Source organism: Microplitis mediator, chromosome 2 (genome assembly GCF_029852145.1).
Source record: "Microplitis mediator isolate UGA2020A chromosome 2, iyMicMedi2.1, whole genome shotgun sequence".
NCBI lineage: Eukaryota > Metazoa > Arthropoda > Insecta > Hymenoptera > Braconidae > Microplitis > Microplitis mediator.
In genome coordinates, this window is record NC_079970.1 from 23,287,691 (window position 1) to 23,305,262 (window position 17,572).

Sequence of the window (17,572 nt, forward strand, 5' to 3'; positions counted from 1 at the left end):
CTATTGAGACGGACTAGTGGAAAAGTATTATATTATATTATATTATATTACATTATATCAGATATGATCTTTGACATGCCGCTAAAAATCCCAGATCCTCAATGGCCGTAACTCTTATCCAGTATAATTTTATAGCCACTTTATATCACCAGATTCAACACATTCATATATATGTATATGTACAATATAAAGTTATAAAATTTTCAACGATTGTCGCAAACAGAAGTTGTGGAACGTGATATTTATTCAGCAAACAGACACTTGGAATAGCCAATTTTATCTAAATTATAGACGGTAACTTTCAATGATGACAAAAGTAATGTACAAAAAAAAGGATAATTTTTCAGCGACGCAAATGACACTACTTAATGATGCATGGAATAAAAATAAATACACGATACTTGTAATTTATACAGGAAATATGTCATTATCACGACAAGACACGCACGCGCTTCTTGACGTGAATCAAATTACACATAGCAAGCACTCTCTTACAAAATAATACGTGACTTCCTACTGAAATAGCCTTAATCGGGTAATATTCTCGACTTGACAGCTGGAAAAAATTATTAAACAGAAACAGAAACAAAACATATCAACCTTTTCACTTTTATCCGGGTTTTCTTATAATACCCGAAGCTCGAACCAACTTTTCCCTTTCGTATATCTGCCGGTTTAATTTAACCCGAATTTCAATCCAGAAGAATAAGTCTTAGCACAATCCACTCAGCGAAATATTTTATTTCTTAGACAAAAAGTTTAATACTTTGAAAGTTTGTGAATCAAATCGTGATAAAAAGAATAGAGTCTTTCAATATATTTTTTTTTTTGTTAATGCCTTTTTCTGCTCGAAACGTTTTATGGAAGGCCTTTAGCAGTTACGAGGAAAAATTAATTTTCTAATGTACTTTGCTGATCAAGTAAGTGTTCCGTAGCGTTCACACTGAAAATAAGTGACAAAGTTAATTTATAATATGAAATTTAATTAAGAAAATTCCTAAAACTATTTCTTGTAGAATTGAAAGTTAGAACATTTTAATACAAACTGTGTCACAACCCATTCAAAGTCGCCGGGCTTCAAAATATTCCCATAGATCGACCGATGCCTAACTATACTGGCCCGTGCATGGTGAATCATTGGCAGCCGTCTTTTTGCTTATAAAAACGGCGCACAATTAACCGCCGTTCGTTGGCCAACGGTTTGATCGATTGCTCTTGATACCAAGCTTTGGCCAACGCTTGCGTCTGCCATGCTTGGCATACCGTTATCATCCGATATTTAGTCAATCTTCGGCCGATGCTTGAAAATTGGCAGCCATTCACGACCCAGTAATGGGCCGATTCTTTTTTTTTGTATAGAAAGTCTATTATTTTAATACACACTGTAAAAATTTTGAGTCCACCGTGTGATGTGAATGATTTCGTGTAAAAATTTTCAGCATCGTTGATGACTCACACCGAAACATTTCACACCGTCAATTCACACAGAGGACACCGTGTAAAATCCTCTAGGACCATTTTCACACCAAAAATTTTTTACAGTGCATTGAATTTGTTCCATGTTTAAGGCCATAGGCACAACAATAATTTTTTGTAGTCACGTTAAATACGTTTTGCGATGTGTTAAATACCTATAGATTGCTTGTGACGTTTAAATGTCATTTGGCAAGTGTGTGAATTTTGACGACACATTTGGTTTTTAGGGTAAAAATAATAATTGTTGCATATTTATAAAATCATACGTGTCCTGTCGAAGGTTCAAGCTGGATAAGTGTTCCATTACTCGGTCTAAAAAATATTTTTTGCAGCAATTGTGTATCAATAAATTTAATTATACGCAACAAGGGTTTCTTGCTCTTACAAAGTGTATTAGCAAAAGAGTGTACGTAAGAAATACTCTCAGGCGATAAATCCATCCACATCACGGGCTCGCTATGTAGACTACGGACTATAGACGGCACAATGTCCTAGTAGAGTAGACACAGCCGGGGACCGCGGAGCCAAAGGCTTCTTCACCAACACAACAAACTAAGACTGAAACTAAGACCAAGAACAAGACCAAGACTAAGACTAAGACTCTTACTCCGGTTTTCCAGCGGTCGCGATCACCGGGCATATGCCTGCCAGCGAATCCATCTATCACGATCGTCCTCTCGTGAAGAAGTTACTTTTATTTGTTGTCTCTGATCGTGTTTTGCCGTAGGATGTACGTACCGTTCTTTTTTTTCTTGTTCCTACAGCTGTTCTTGTCGTTATTGCGACTGTTCCATTGCAGTTGTACTTCAGTTCTTTATTTAATTTCCTTGTTTTTGTTTTATTAACCTTCAATTTCGATGTACACGAACATGCCAATAAATTTGTTCCTACCATACAGGAGTAAAGTCGAGAGCTAAGTCTGAGGACGAGTATGTCGGCTACTTGCGTTTTAATCGCGTCTCCCTTTGATCCTAAGTGGAACCCACACCAGGATCCTCCATTCCACCGAATGCCAAAGGGATTTCTCGGCCATGCTGAGGCTACTGAGGCTCAAGATTGCCGAGTTAATCGCACCACCAACGCGTCATGTCACTTTTATTCACCATCCGAATGCTCTTAAGCCATTCAGCTGTTATTCCTCTCGGACCAGGCGTTTATGCTTTTTTTTATTTTATTTACTTGATAAATAATGATGTCTTAAAGTGTGGTATTGAGAGAGTAGAGAGTGAATGCGAATAAGGGGATAAATCTGTCATTTTTATGTTTAATGTCCGGATTATTTTACAAGTATTTTTTCTCTGCTTGCTTGTATTACTACTCGAGTTGATAGTCATGCAATCTGGCGCGAAACAAATGTGCGTACGTGTGTCTAATAAGTATTACATCATCCGCTGCTGTGTATGTTTTATTTAGCCGATCTATATAACGCATGACAGGTTTATCTCGGACATTGTCCGAGATTAGATCGCTCATCGTTTCTTGTACGATAGTATAAATAATCGGCGTCATACATCCTGATTTAATGCTCTGTTTACTCTGTGTACAGAATAGCTGACGAGACATGACGGTATTGATACCACTCAATTAAACAATTACGTGCCACATTTATTAAGTTTTTTTTTTTTTTGTGATTCAGTGACTTCAAATCAGCGCAATTTAAAAAAAATCAAAAATTGGGGGAATGTCAAAAATAATTTTTTAACAAAAATGTAATCTATGATATATATTTTTGTATATTTATGGAAAACCAGAGGTTAAATAATAACCCTGATTAAACAACTGAATTCGACCGAATTAAAAATTTTAATTCTGTTATATTCTGTCGAATTCTGCAAAACAGAAGTCAACTGAATTGAAAATTTGAATTTGAATTAAACAGAATAAAACCGATTTAAAAATTTCAAATTGGTTTTAATTCAGTTTAATTCGGATTCAAAACCAGAAATTGCAGAATTATTTTCGAATTAATCAGAATTAAACCGAATAGAATTATTTAAATTCGTTTTAATTTGGACAAATTCTGGTTTTCCTGCCGAATTAGACAGAATTCATTTTTAAGTTAGGTACCGAATTAACAGAATTTAACTGAATTAAAAATTTAATTCTGTTCAATTCGATCGAATTCAGTTGTTTAATCAGGGAAGACTGGGAAATTTTTTTTTTTTTATTTCATTGGATTGCAGTTTCCTTAATAAAAAAAAATAAAGTTAAAAAATTGATGTCTAGTAACGCGGGTTAAATTCAGAGTGAATACGAAGCGGATGACTTTTTTTATTTCATTCCCTCGTATTGACATTTACTCCGAAGGGGAGTTTATTTTATTATTAAAACTCCGATTCGGAGTGAAAGCGAATTTCAATAAAATCCAGATTACTCCGAAATCACTCCCAATTTATGACAGAGTATTTTTATTATTAACAAATGACATTAATGATAATTATAGTGAGTAGACTCTGCATAATATTCCAGTGTCTCATAAAAAAAAATGACTAATAAAATAAATTTTGTTACCATTAATTCACCTCTCCCAAACTAATCCTATATCACCCGTAATCACGTGAGAATCCGATAGTTAATAATTCAAATGAAAATCCTCTTTACGATCGTACAGTCTGTCGGTTAAATTTTTTATTAATTGTAGCCGTCATCAAGCGTTTTCATGGCAATCATAAAGAATTGAGTACAATGAAAAAAATGAAAAATAACAAGTTATTGTATAAAAAATACGAGTTATAAGTGGTATGGTAATATTTATAAGACAACAAATATTTCATGGTTCAACGGTAATTCATGATCAAGCTTTTAAAGAATTCCACTCCAGCTTCATCTGGAAATTTGCATATTTCAACGATAGTCCCGAGGCCAAGACTGCCATGGATTTTATATCAGAGAGTAACATTCACATGCACACGTCCAGCCGTACATATATACATACACACATACACATACATATGTACATAAATATATACATTTGTGATCATGATACCGAGCAATAGTTGTTAAACACATCTCGGCGATGAACTTGTAGCACAAGACGTATTCAAGGATCCACACCTGTATTTAATCTACCAGCCAGTGTTCCAGCACTGTCGACATGTGCCAGCCAACCTGGCTATTAAAATCATCAAAATAAAATGTGTTAATAGCTCATCCAGACCAGGCCGGTATCCGCTTGCCATGAAGCCTCCATCTAACTGGTGATGGTGGTGGTGGTGGATCGCAGTAACGTCTCAGCTATTTTTATCTCAAGACAAAAAAAAGTTTAATCCAACCCACCCATCGTTTAATAGCATTCGGACAAAGTATAACTGGGTATTTTAAAACCCTGTCTAACAAGAAATGAAATTCCTCGGAGTTCAGACAGTAATGTAATAGTAGAGCATTTTGATTTTAGTATTTCCAGGCAAGACACTATCATTTAACCGGAAGATTCATGATGCTCAAGGCATACCGCCAATTCCGTAGACTACCGGTCTACGCGCAAACGTTAACCAGCACACGCATGCACCCATTGCTGGAATAAATATAATGATGCAGGTGGGTATCCTACTCAATCCTCAACTCACCAGCAAACTCCGTCCTCTGGACTGGTGATGTCGATTAAATGCTGCCGCCACCGCCACCGCCGCCACTGCAACTGCCACATTGCAATTGACGTCCACCTTAATTTCACTCTTCCTTTATTTTAAACTTTTTACTCTTATTTCCTTATTGCTCCTTTATTTTTACAACCCTCTTGCTCCCAGTGGTATCAATAAAAACCATCTACGCCGTCTTTTACCACCGGCTATACATTACACTAGGTGCGAAGTGCTCAGTACTCTATAGTAAAAAGTAAATAAAAATTTTCCCGCACAAAGAGAAAAAGTATCTCGGCGTTTATTTTCTTAAACTGTTTTCCCAGTTCCCGGAGCTCATCCGCACTCTAGATTTCCCAGTATCACTTGAGTGTGAGAAATATTTTAGCGAGAGTTTAATTAACGCCAATAGCTGAGAACAATTTACCAGTTGCGATATAAAAGATCCTTATCTAAGGACGTGGGTGCCCGTAAAAAAATTTAACCACCAGAAATTTATCCCTAATGTTGTTATTATCGGTATTATTACAATAATGCGCAGAAGACAAAGAAATAATAATCGAGTATCGAGTATCGAGCACGAGTCGTGCTCAGCAAAGTGAGCGCGAGTTATCCAGCCAACAAACGACAGTATAATTCCATAAAAGGCACAAAGGGTGGGCTGGGGTGGGAAGAGAGGGCCAATACTTGTCAGATACCGGGACCGCAGAGCAGATAGCAAGTACCGAGCATGTACCGATACTCTCTTACGTTATGTATCCAATTCAATTTGTATGCCGGGCATGTAGCTCAGTACCTCTGTGATCGCGTGTAAGCACACCGCCCGCGGGCTCTTGTCTGGATTAAAGCACATCCGAGCCTTGATTGTTCCTCTATCCAGTCTTACTCTCAAAGTTGGATTCACTAAACAAACAGAGAGTGAGAGTAAGAGTAAGAGTGAGTTCGTTCTTTCCAACAGCGACTGCTGATGCTCATACTGATGATGCTCGACTTCACCATCAACGTCTTTCTCTTTTTGTTGCGTAACAACGATCCTTGTTGTCGAGCGACCGACCAGTCATTATTTCACCAGCATCTTCTTCCTTTTTCTTTTTTCTTTTATCCCTACGCCTTTATGTTTCTTTCGTTAGAAATAACACTGGAGGTTTACCCATAACTCGGATCTGGGCCCTGCAAAAAATTTATATGTATCTCCAGTGCATTATTGTGTATGTTTGTTTAGTTTGAGATGATGTTCAAGAGCCAGCAGTGATCATCTCGGCACTCTACTGAGAATAAACAAACACCAAACGAGTAGTCTATATATGATGATACACTAAAAAATTTATTCCAATCACTTCTTCATGATATTTATTTCTTGAGAAAGAGTTACTGGTATCGTACTTGTGTATACGATTCGATATTTTTTCGTCTCTGATCGGGATATATGGCGGTTTTTTTGCGGACTTTCATTTTTATGACGTGTGAGTTGGGATCTAGCATGCGGTGGATTGAATCGACACAAACTAGACAGTGTGTGAGTGTGTGAGAAGATGACCCGTCGACAGGATTGTGACGCACTGAAAATAACTAACGAGAGGAAACGTCAGTGCAATCGTTCTTCTCAACAAGTCGCCGCAAATGAAGATAGTAATCCTCGTCAAGTGGGATACTAGACGTTTTATACCGGTGATGCAGCAAGGCGCTGCTGGAGTTCAATTCAATACCGACCGGCGTATTCGCCGCGTGAGACGTAATTTGTCCGCTCGGGCCATTTGAATTATAAGTCACCTTTTATTATTGTAACTTATTTTTTTATGGACTGACAGGGTGCTATTTTATTTAGCTCGACAATTTAACATAACAAATTTATATATTTACTAAATTAACACACTTTAGATTTTAAAATGTCCTCGTAAATTATTTATACAAGTCGTACATCAAATTACAGATTATCCTGGGCTGCGAAAGTCAAAACTTAAATACCGATAAAAATATATCATGTCGAGATGGTGAATTGAATCACTTTATCAAAAAAAACTCAAATAATAACTCAAAAATAACAGCGTTCACGACCCAGAAAAATCATTTTAACTCGCGGATTTTATTTATAAAATTACAAAGGATCGGAGCAGATCATAATTTTTTCAAGAATTCATTTTAAGAAATTTTTTTTTTCGTTCAATTTTTCAACTGACCCGTTTTACCCCGAGTATCTATGTCGGTAAAAAAAATTTTAGTGCCCCGAAATTTTATGAAGAAACGGCGAGATGGCCCTCAGTCTAAAATAATTTCCCCGATGGAATTGCAGTGGAAAAGTTGGCACTTTGGTTGAGGCTTAAATTTTTCAAATTTCTGGCGAGCCATTGGACTAGTGGAGGAGAAAATAAACGGGAGGGAATAAGTGAAGGATAAAAATAAAAAGTTTAAGGAATCGAAATAAGTGGCGCGTGAGGTGTGCAGATTTATCTCTCATCCTTTCTCTTTTCTTTACCTCAACAAAACTTTTCCGTTCTACTATTATGTATATGTATATGGTACACAGACATGTGTGTAAAATGTGTAGTGCCGACGGTACCTAAGACGTGTCGCCGTATATGGCGTGCTTTAAGCGACTGTGAAAAATTGAGATGGAACGCGCGAATGTAATGTACGTTACCCTCCGCCACATGGCATCGCCTCGATGCACACCACTCTTTTATCTTTTTTATTTCGTTTTACTGCTCACGGGATGCCACCTTTCCTTGTGATTCCAACTGCTACAGATCATTCGATTTACTACGCGTTTGTGGTGAGAGACCGTGCACGCCGACTAGAAGTTACATCTGCACGGAAATGCCATTCCTATTTCTATTCGACTTCACACTCGCTTGTACACACACTCATGTAAATAATATTTACTATTTATATACCGATAAAATATTTATCTACCTACTGTATTTGTCAGTAGCAATGCAAATGATAGTCTGTAATAATTCACGTACGCCATAATAAATACTCATAAAATGTCATCGTGCACTTAACAAAACTCGTTAAATCTTTTGATGATTACGATCCGAGTGGGTTTATTTATTATCAAAGTAACTTTTGTTCTTTATAATTATGCGTTATCAATATTTAGAATCCAGGGTGGCCACAAAGAAATGATTTCAAAATTCCCGGATATTTCCCGGTTTTCTAGTAAAGTTTTTCACATTTTTCCCGGATACTTTTCGAAATTCCCTGATATTTCCATGGATGATATTTCGTGGTTGCATTAAATTCCCTGATAATTCCCGATATTCCCGGTTTGTGGCCACCCTTTCTAAGAATGACAAAGGTGGGGAAAATAGGCTACCCCACACACAAAAAAAAAATTCTCGACTGAAGGTAAATATTCTTGATTCAAGAAAATTTTTTTGGAGACCTAAATTTTCTCAAATAAAGCAGAAATCTTCTCCAACCAAGACGAATTCTCTTGGCTCAAGAAAATCTTGACTTGGTTCCCAAAAACGTTTGTCTTCAAAAATATTTTCTTGACTCAAGATATCTGTTTTTCTGTGCGCGGTATTTTATTGGTATTTTTTTTTTCTTTCAAAATGGCCCTAAATCATAATTTATCACTTTTTAATTATTTTCAAGCAATTTGTCACGTCTCAGATGTAATTCGTAAAAAAAATTTTACGCTTGAGCATTTGTGACATTTGACATTTCTAAATTAAATTTAAAATATTAAAAAACGAATTTTTTTTGCGCTACCCCATTTTATCAAAAAATAATTTTTAACCCTCTTATCAACATTTAGATCTTCGATTTGACATCAAAATCTTTCAGCGAAAAAAAATTTCCCATAAAAATAACGATTTCCTCTAGAGCTAAAAAATTTTTTCAACCCGCGTAATTAAATTTCCATAAAACCCAATCAACATTAACCACAAACGGCATTAAATTTCTTCTGGTTATTTTCTCCACCGTTAAAGAAGCTTTTCAATCAGCACTAAAAAATCGGGCGCTCATTTAATTAGTCCTTATTCTAGGATTTAATTTCTGCGTATGTATCCTATCTATATCATACTCTTACCCTCCGTATGTCGAGGCTGAGAACCAGTTCCATCGTAACTACACAGGCTCTTTACTAAGTGGAGATTAAGAGACGAATAAACGCGGATAGTATGAGTCGGGAGCTACAGCAGCCAAGGAAGTTAGTCCTTGTTCATAAACACACATGTAAAATGGATCGAGCGACTCTAGATGTCATAATTGTTCCCTATTATGAGCAATCAAATACTTTATTAATCTATAGCTCTGTATGTCACGCGGTTACCAGAAGTGAAGTCGGTATAATTGTCCTCATAATTTGCCAACAGTAAATTTTACTATTGATTAAATATTTATGTATCTATTTAAAATGGAATACGAAGGTATAAACATTTATATTTATATTATATAGGTATATATATATAAAGTATGTTAGATTATATACATACAGTGTCAATGACATTGTGAATGTCAATGACCGAGACAAGTCAATTGATGATGCAGTGACTGTTGGATGTGCGTGCTCAAGACTATTACTAATTTTTTTATGACAACACTTTCATAATATTAATTTTTTCGACTCAGACTTTTTACTTGGCTATTATTTTTTTGGGCCGACCGGCCGGTGGTTAGAAAATAATTGACTTGTCAATCATTCATTAATTGTTTTAGGCTATTTTTTATTTTTGAACACCAGTAAAAGTGGGTATCATGGAGCGCAGCAATGATTTATGATTTATTATGACTTAAATTAAATTTCTTCATTACTTTTCACTTTTAGTTAACTATGACCAGTGCGATAAATTATAGAGATAAATTTTTATGGGTGTAAGAGCAAAAAAATTAAACGTTACAGTTTACATTCAAGCAAAATTAAAATAAATAAAATATTCATGTAATAAATTAATAATAATTATAATAATGATAATATTAATTGAGTTTGTATTTAAGGAGTATTATTTGGTGAAACTAAAAACTTTATTAGTGTATTAATTGTGGAATTTATTTAAATAATTTTAATAAAATGACATCTGGCAGTCAGAATTGTCAGAAATAAATTTTTTCTTATTTTGAAATTTTGAAAAATCTCTCGAAATTATTAAAAAACAGAAAATTTAATAAATTATATCAGAGTTTAATTTATCAGCTCTAATTTAGTTTGTATAAAATTAAGCTATGTCGGTTAATTAAAAAATTTTAAGAGAAATCAGCCATGGAAGTAAAATTTTTAATTATTCAAAGTATCTGAAATTTTAGAAAAATTCGATTACGATCGTGGGCGTTATCATAATTTTTTTTCAAGACAAATAATAACAAAGTTTTGAAAAAATTGCATTATCAGAATAACCAAAATAGTCACACAGCAAAAAACGAATCCTTAAAGTGTAAAAAGCGTGTGTTAAAATTCTGAGTGTTGAATTTTTAATACTTTTGTGTGTCAATTTAACACACAGCATTTATCTTGTTTGAATTGTCGCAATCGATTGATTTTTTAACACATAAAAATGTCATTTTATTCGAATGTAACACTTTTTATATGTTACTGTTAAATCAACACACAAAATATGTTAAAAATAATGTCGACAATTCTTGGAAAATTTTTACTTTCAACATATACGTGTGTAACTTTTTTAGACACACACATGTTAAAATAACATATAAATAAGTGTAAAACGTTCGTTTTACACGCGATATGCGTTGATTTTGACGAATCCTTTTTTACTGTGCAGATTTTTATAAAATTTACAAATCAACAGTAATAATTATTATCACTGGTAAAAAATTTGCAGAGTGAACGCGTATTAAATCCGGAGTGAATGCGAAGCGGATGACTGTTTATTTATTTAAATAAAATCTGTGATCACTCCGAATTCACTCCCGATTTTTTACAGTGCAGTGTTAGGAAATTAGCACAAGAAAATTTTTAAAGACCTGAATAAATAAATCCTCAGTTGCATTTATAGTCGCCACAATTTACAAAATAATAAATCTTAAAAACTCTAAATATATATTTTTGAATAATAAAATTTGAAGGCGCCGTTAATCATCGAATTATTTCACAGCAACATCATCGAGTTATTTAATCTGAACGATCAGCACATTTATTTATTTGTTAACTCATTTATCTTATTTTCTGGAATCAGTCTCCATATATATACATATATAGATATATATAGATATATCTACACCGCCATGTGGTTCGTTTTTCATTCTGCTTTCTCCAGGAGAATTCTTGCACCCCACGGTTTACCAGTGTCACTCGAATATTTATTATTCCCAGTTCATAAGGGAATTAATGTCTTCATTAAATATTATTCATCCTGAAAATAAATTCATAATCAAAAATCTGCGCGAGCTAAAGTCTGAAAGATCAACAGGAAAAAAAAAAGTTGACTTGAAAAAAAATTTTTAAATGATTGCATAACTCGTTTCCAAGCGGTAACTGAAAATAAAAAATAAAAGTATAATATCTGTACCTACTTGAAGTGAGAGCGAAGATGTTCGGATAGAAGAGGGCCAGAAGTACCAGAGCGGTAGTTGCTGATTAAAAGGCAAACGAATTGTGACGTAGTATCTAATTTCGGCTAATTTCGTATGATTACTACACTCTACACTATCGAGAACGATTTATATGGGTATACTTGGTAGTATACGTACATGGATTGATACAGGTGGTGTTCGAGTGAGAGTGAAACCAAGACACGATCATGAGAACTTCTAAGCGATCGTAAGCATCAATCGTAATACCGCGCATTTGATCGAGCTAAAAGGTTCCGACACATCTATGTAGTTATGTTTTTAAAAAAAATTCCTTAACGATATTACCTCCGTATTATCTATAATAAATAACACTAAACTATCAAATTATCATTAACTTTTTTTTTCCGTAAAATGAAATTGAAAAAAATTCGCTTCCACATTAAATTTTTTTTTTTTTTTTCATTTATTGACTATAAAATTATACAACATTAAGCTTTCCATAATAATTCACTGTGACTAAGTATGTACATAATATGGGATGCGCAAGTCATACTCACAGGACAAAGTATTAAAACCAAAAAAAAAATACAATTTTGTTGGATTTTTTTGTGATCCGAATCGTAGCTCAAACTACACTAAAAAATCGGGAGTGAATTCGGAGTGATTACGCATTTTATTTTTCCGAGTCCTTGACTTTCTTGGTATCAGAAAAATTTTCCTGCAAGAACTCTAGCAGATAAAAATGATGGAAAAAAAGTATTTCTTCAAGTATCGATTCGGAGATTTAGAATTCAAATAAACTCTCATTCAGTGTAAATTTCACTCCAAGATTAAGGGGATACGCTACCGGACCTCTTTCTCACACTCAGAAAAATAAACGGGACTATCTTTGTTGCACTCGTTGAGAATTTTAAAACAATTTTTCTCGGAGACGAATTAGAATTTTTGAAAATACGAAATTTCTAGCCCTCTGTTAAGGTTTTAAAAAACGCTAAAGACTCTCTATTTTAGGTTTCTAGTGTTTGTCCGTAAATTAAATTAAATTGAAAATCGTCATCTGATCTGTATTCAATCAGGATTTAATTCGCGTTTACTCCTGAAATTTTTTACAGTGTAAAATAATTAAATTACTCGAAAAATTTGACAATTTTTCAGAGCAAAAAATTTAGGGCCTAATTTGCTCTGGGTATCCAACTTGTCCATCTAGACGAATGCAGCATAATTTTTTACTAAAAAAAATACAATTTCTGTTCAATCCGGTCGCTTCTATATAATAGAAGAAAAGAGATTTGAAAAAGTAGTAATTCAATATAATGGTAAATTGAAAAAAAATATGTAGTTTAATAAAATTTATTCAGTTATATAGTTTTACGAAGAAATAGTTGCAATGAAACTTTGACTCCTGAGAAATTGACCGTAAGCGTATAAATATAGTATCGAGGATGGAGAGTCGAGTGCTACAAAGTAGCGAATAAGGAAAAAAATTATGAAAATAAACCCGAGAGTACGGTGGTTGTTGCCCGCGAATCGCCGAGTTCAGAGAAGACACTTAACTTTTACGGTAGAGAGTCCAGAGCAATACGGACTACTGTAAGAGTAAGAGGACAGCGAGGACGAGGACAAGACCCGCTATGTAAATTTAGTTCCCTGAGTAGTCGCCGGCCACGGTCTTGCGCCTTGCAATTAGTGCGGAATGCACCGGATGCTTTAAGTCCGAGTGGAATTAATAGTTTGTGCATCGGGCAGAGACTTCACGGGCGTAAATCTACTAACTATTGACTCAATTTAAACTTTTTTAACTATCTCATAACTCGGTATTCAAATTTATGCCTTTTGCTGCCAGGCTGCAGAAGAAACCCTGAATTTTACAGCTCGGATTATTTTTGTTTGTGGGAATGCCGCCCACCTGCACGTTATCTGGATGCGCAATCCGATGGATGGACAGCTAGAAGTTCAATCCTACCCGTCTCCGTTCTTTACATTTCGACGATCATTTCTAGACAAGAAATGTCTGGATGTCAAAAAAATAACTTTGAGAGCTTCGAGTCTTCGACAACGGCCTCAATCACCCTAAAGTTTAAAATTTTTTTAATACTTCGACAAAAAAAATTTATTATTTTTTTTTTCCAATATTTAAATGCCTAAGTCCCACAAATGAATGTTTAAAAAATATTTTATCGGCTGATTACCCAGAGAAACGTCAATTAAAATGAACTTATCTAGTTGTGATCAATTACTTAAAACTTTTTTATCCGAGCAAATAATTTTTTCGTTAAATTTATTTTATTGGCGTCTGAGGCATAAACAAAAAATATTTTAACGGATCGATCTTTCTGGGAATCATTTGTCACTGCCGAGAATTATGTCCGGTCTGTCATGTATGTCAGAACAGCAAGATTAAGTCACGCGCCATTGCTTCGCGAGGTTGACTGATCAAACTTAGCACTTGTAAAAATGCCATACGCACAATAAACATATACATATATACATACATACATACATACATTTATTTATACACAACAGTAACGCTTATTATTTGTGCCTTAACCTCTCGGCATACTATACCTCCACATAATAGTTTACGTTCTCGAGTTATGATCAATAACTCTCTCGTCTACCTCCCAAGAACTCTTAGACTCGCCAAAAATAATAGTACCCCCAGTTGAGCGCATCGCGGCGTTTATTTTATTTTAAAAAAACTACCAACAAAAACCCGCTATTGGTTATCTCAAGTAGCATTCTCCGGCTTTGAGGTAAAACGCCGCAGCATTTATCCTCCGGTGATTTATCAGCCTCGTAGATTTTTGTTTGACATGTTTTTTATGGGGAAAAAAAATAATTAAAAGCAAAACACGGACTATTAATTGTGTCCTAGTCCCTAGTCCTGGTCCCTGGTCCCGAGCCCCGTGTCCGTGTCTCGAGTCTCAAGTCTCAAGCTTATATCAGGCGTGTCCGAGTGTGGATGTGTAAGAAATAAGTTAAATCTCGTGTGTAATTTAGACCCAAGGCCACTTTAATCGTGTCCTTGACGTTGTATTCATTTTCTCTCCAGAAAGACTCCTCGGTGCCCCATTCTGGCTTCCACAAGATAAAGGACCCGGTGTTTGCAGCGTTTGCATGTTAGAGAAGACATGAAGATGGAATTGCGATAGGGAAGAACGATTGCCCGAGCGTTTTATTTATTACGAAGCTTCTTATTCATACTGATTTTTATTTAACCCATCGACTTAAAGACAAGTCTTTATCACTCATTCCCAGATATATTTATTATTATTGGCATTGGTACTGGTATTGCCGTTTATTTTTTTTTTTTACCAATATCCCTGTCGGGATGGCCTGAGTCTCGATATCTTTTTGTTAATTAATCTATGTGTACTTGATTTTACTGGTTGTGTAATTAAATTTAACTCGGCTGGCTGCATTGGGCATGTGCTGGAAGCAGGAGCGGTGATCGAGCAAGAGCTGAGAAACGAGCTCATGAAATTGACCTTGGGTAAAATAAATTGGACGTCGTGCGGTGGTTGCTCGAACGAGTGCAAGTCGGATGAGCTAAGGAGGGTATAGAGACGGTGCTTGATACCCAGCACATATATATATACATATATATATATATATATATATATATATATATATGTATATCGAAAACCGCATCCTTCTTCGTCAGTTTGCTGCTGCTGAGGTGTAGCCACCGACCTACTATTTTTCAATACGAGGTCACTTATGTCTTTCATTCAGTTATTTATTGGGGCTCGAGCGAATTGCCCACGTATTATAATTATTTATGATTTATGAGTCTTATTATTTATTTGCTCAAATTAATCCGTGCAATGATTTTAGATAATTTTATTGATTATGTTTTTTTGTGGATGCTAGTTTGTAAGAATAATAATTATAATTTGTTGGGATTTTTTTTATGTAATTTTACAGTCCCGTTATTGAGATAAATCATGTCGGGCAAAATGGGTCTACGAAAAATATATATTGCATATATTGAAAAAAATTAATAAATAGAAATTTTGCGGCACGCAAAAAAGAGCAGTTGAAAAATTACAGTTTGGTTTAGTAGTAAAGCGCTCCGAGTCTGAAACTGTAAAAATTACATATTTTATCAGTACATTTTACAGAAATAACAAATATTACAGTTTCAAACTCGATATTGTCGATTTAAACTGTAAAATTTGCTGCTTAAAATTGTATTTTTTTAATGTAAGCTTACAGTAGAAACTGTAATTTTTCAACTGCTTTTTTTTCCGTGTGCAAATTAAATTTATTTCTAAAAAATTTTCCGTCCATATTAACCCCGTCTATTGTGGAAAAAAAAATCATTTCCAATAAATCACAAAATAAATTATAAATCCCATCAATCAAAAATGTGAGGCAGTTAATAATACAATAATAATAAGTATAATAAATAAGAATAATGATAATTTATTAGGACATTGGTGATTTCCATTTACATGCTATATCTGTCTGGATGTAAGATAAAAAAGTAAATAAAAAATAAAAAATGGACCGTGACATTTATTAAAGCCGGTTCCACAACTTAGTGCGTATATCTTGACAGGTATCACGCAAACACGTCGAGTTGATCTTCTTTCTATGCTAACAGTTGACAAGCGGAATTCCCTCGCGACCACCAAGACCTCACTACTAGTAGTATACTAGTACAGAAGTACACTAGCTAGTGCACAAACGAATACTAGCGTTGTCTAGTCGCTACACCACTCTAGTTGAAATATCTCTTGTCCTGTCACATAATTATGGGCATTCAACTATTTTTTATATACAACATGTTATATCCGTGTTTAGTAACATCCATAATCCATAATACACTCAGCTAATTGTAAATCACTTGCCGTGTTCCTCGACTGCACTCAAATAATGACCATTAGCGTCATATTTATCAGGGGGACAATAAAACTTATACCTAGAACCGTAATGAGCTACTATATTATTATTATTATTTTATCCTTTTTATTGACATTATTCTTTTTTTTATACATGTCTTATATGTTACACCTGAGATGAACTCCAGCACGGAAAAAAACTTTTTTTAATCAAAAGATAAAAAAACATATGGTAACAAAGTTCTGCCTAAATATACGGATAACGAACATTTTTCTACTGAAAGGGGTCACCCTCGACGCACCTGAGCAGTTGTCACCTATAACTTAATTTCTTGATATTTTTTTCTAAGATTGTGTGGTCGAAATCATCATTTGGGCCCATTTTTGCCCATTTTCTCGGCCTATAGCCCTCCTGCTAAGACTTCACGGCTTCCATTAATTACTGTTATCATTTTTCTAGTGAAAGGGATCGCCCTCGACGCATCTGAGCAGTTTTTGCCCTCTAACTTCATTTTTTGATATTTTTTTCTAAAATTGTGTGGTCGAAATCTTCATTTGGGTCCATTTTTGCCCATTTTCACGGCCTGTAGCCCTCCTGCTAAGACTTCCTGGCTTCCATTAATTGCTAATATAATTTTTATAGTGAAAGGGTTTGTATTAACTTTACCTGAGCAGTTGTTGCCTTGTAATTTCCTCTCTCTAAACATAAATAAATGAATATTCACTAATTCTGAGTGCCAACCGAACCACTTTTTGAAATTAGTGGTTCGGTTTGCACTTGGAATTAGTTAATATTCACTTATTTTCACTAATTCATGTTTAGAGAGCTTTCCAATATTTTTTTCTTGCGACTAAATTCCCTAATCAGTTGCCTGCTTTGAAGTAAGATTATATTGTTTTAATAAACATCATTCTCTCTTAGAATGAATCAGTGAAAAAACCTGCAAATCAGTGAATATTCACTGCGAATCAGTCCCAAGTGTGTCACTGATTCAAGTAGTGATTTACTTGGGACTATTTGTGCGGTGAATATTCACTGATTAAAGTTCTTTTCACTGATTCACTTTAAGAAAGTGTGTTTTCGTAACCAATCGATTACTCAAATACGTCACAATTTCATTAGTAATCATAACAATTTTATTTGTTACCGTAAGCTTACCATGATTGTCTCTATAAAGAAATTTACAAATAAAT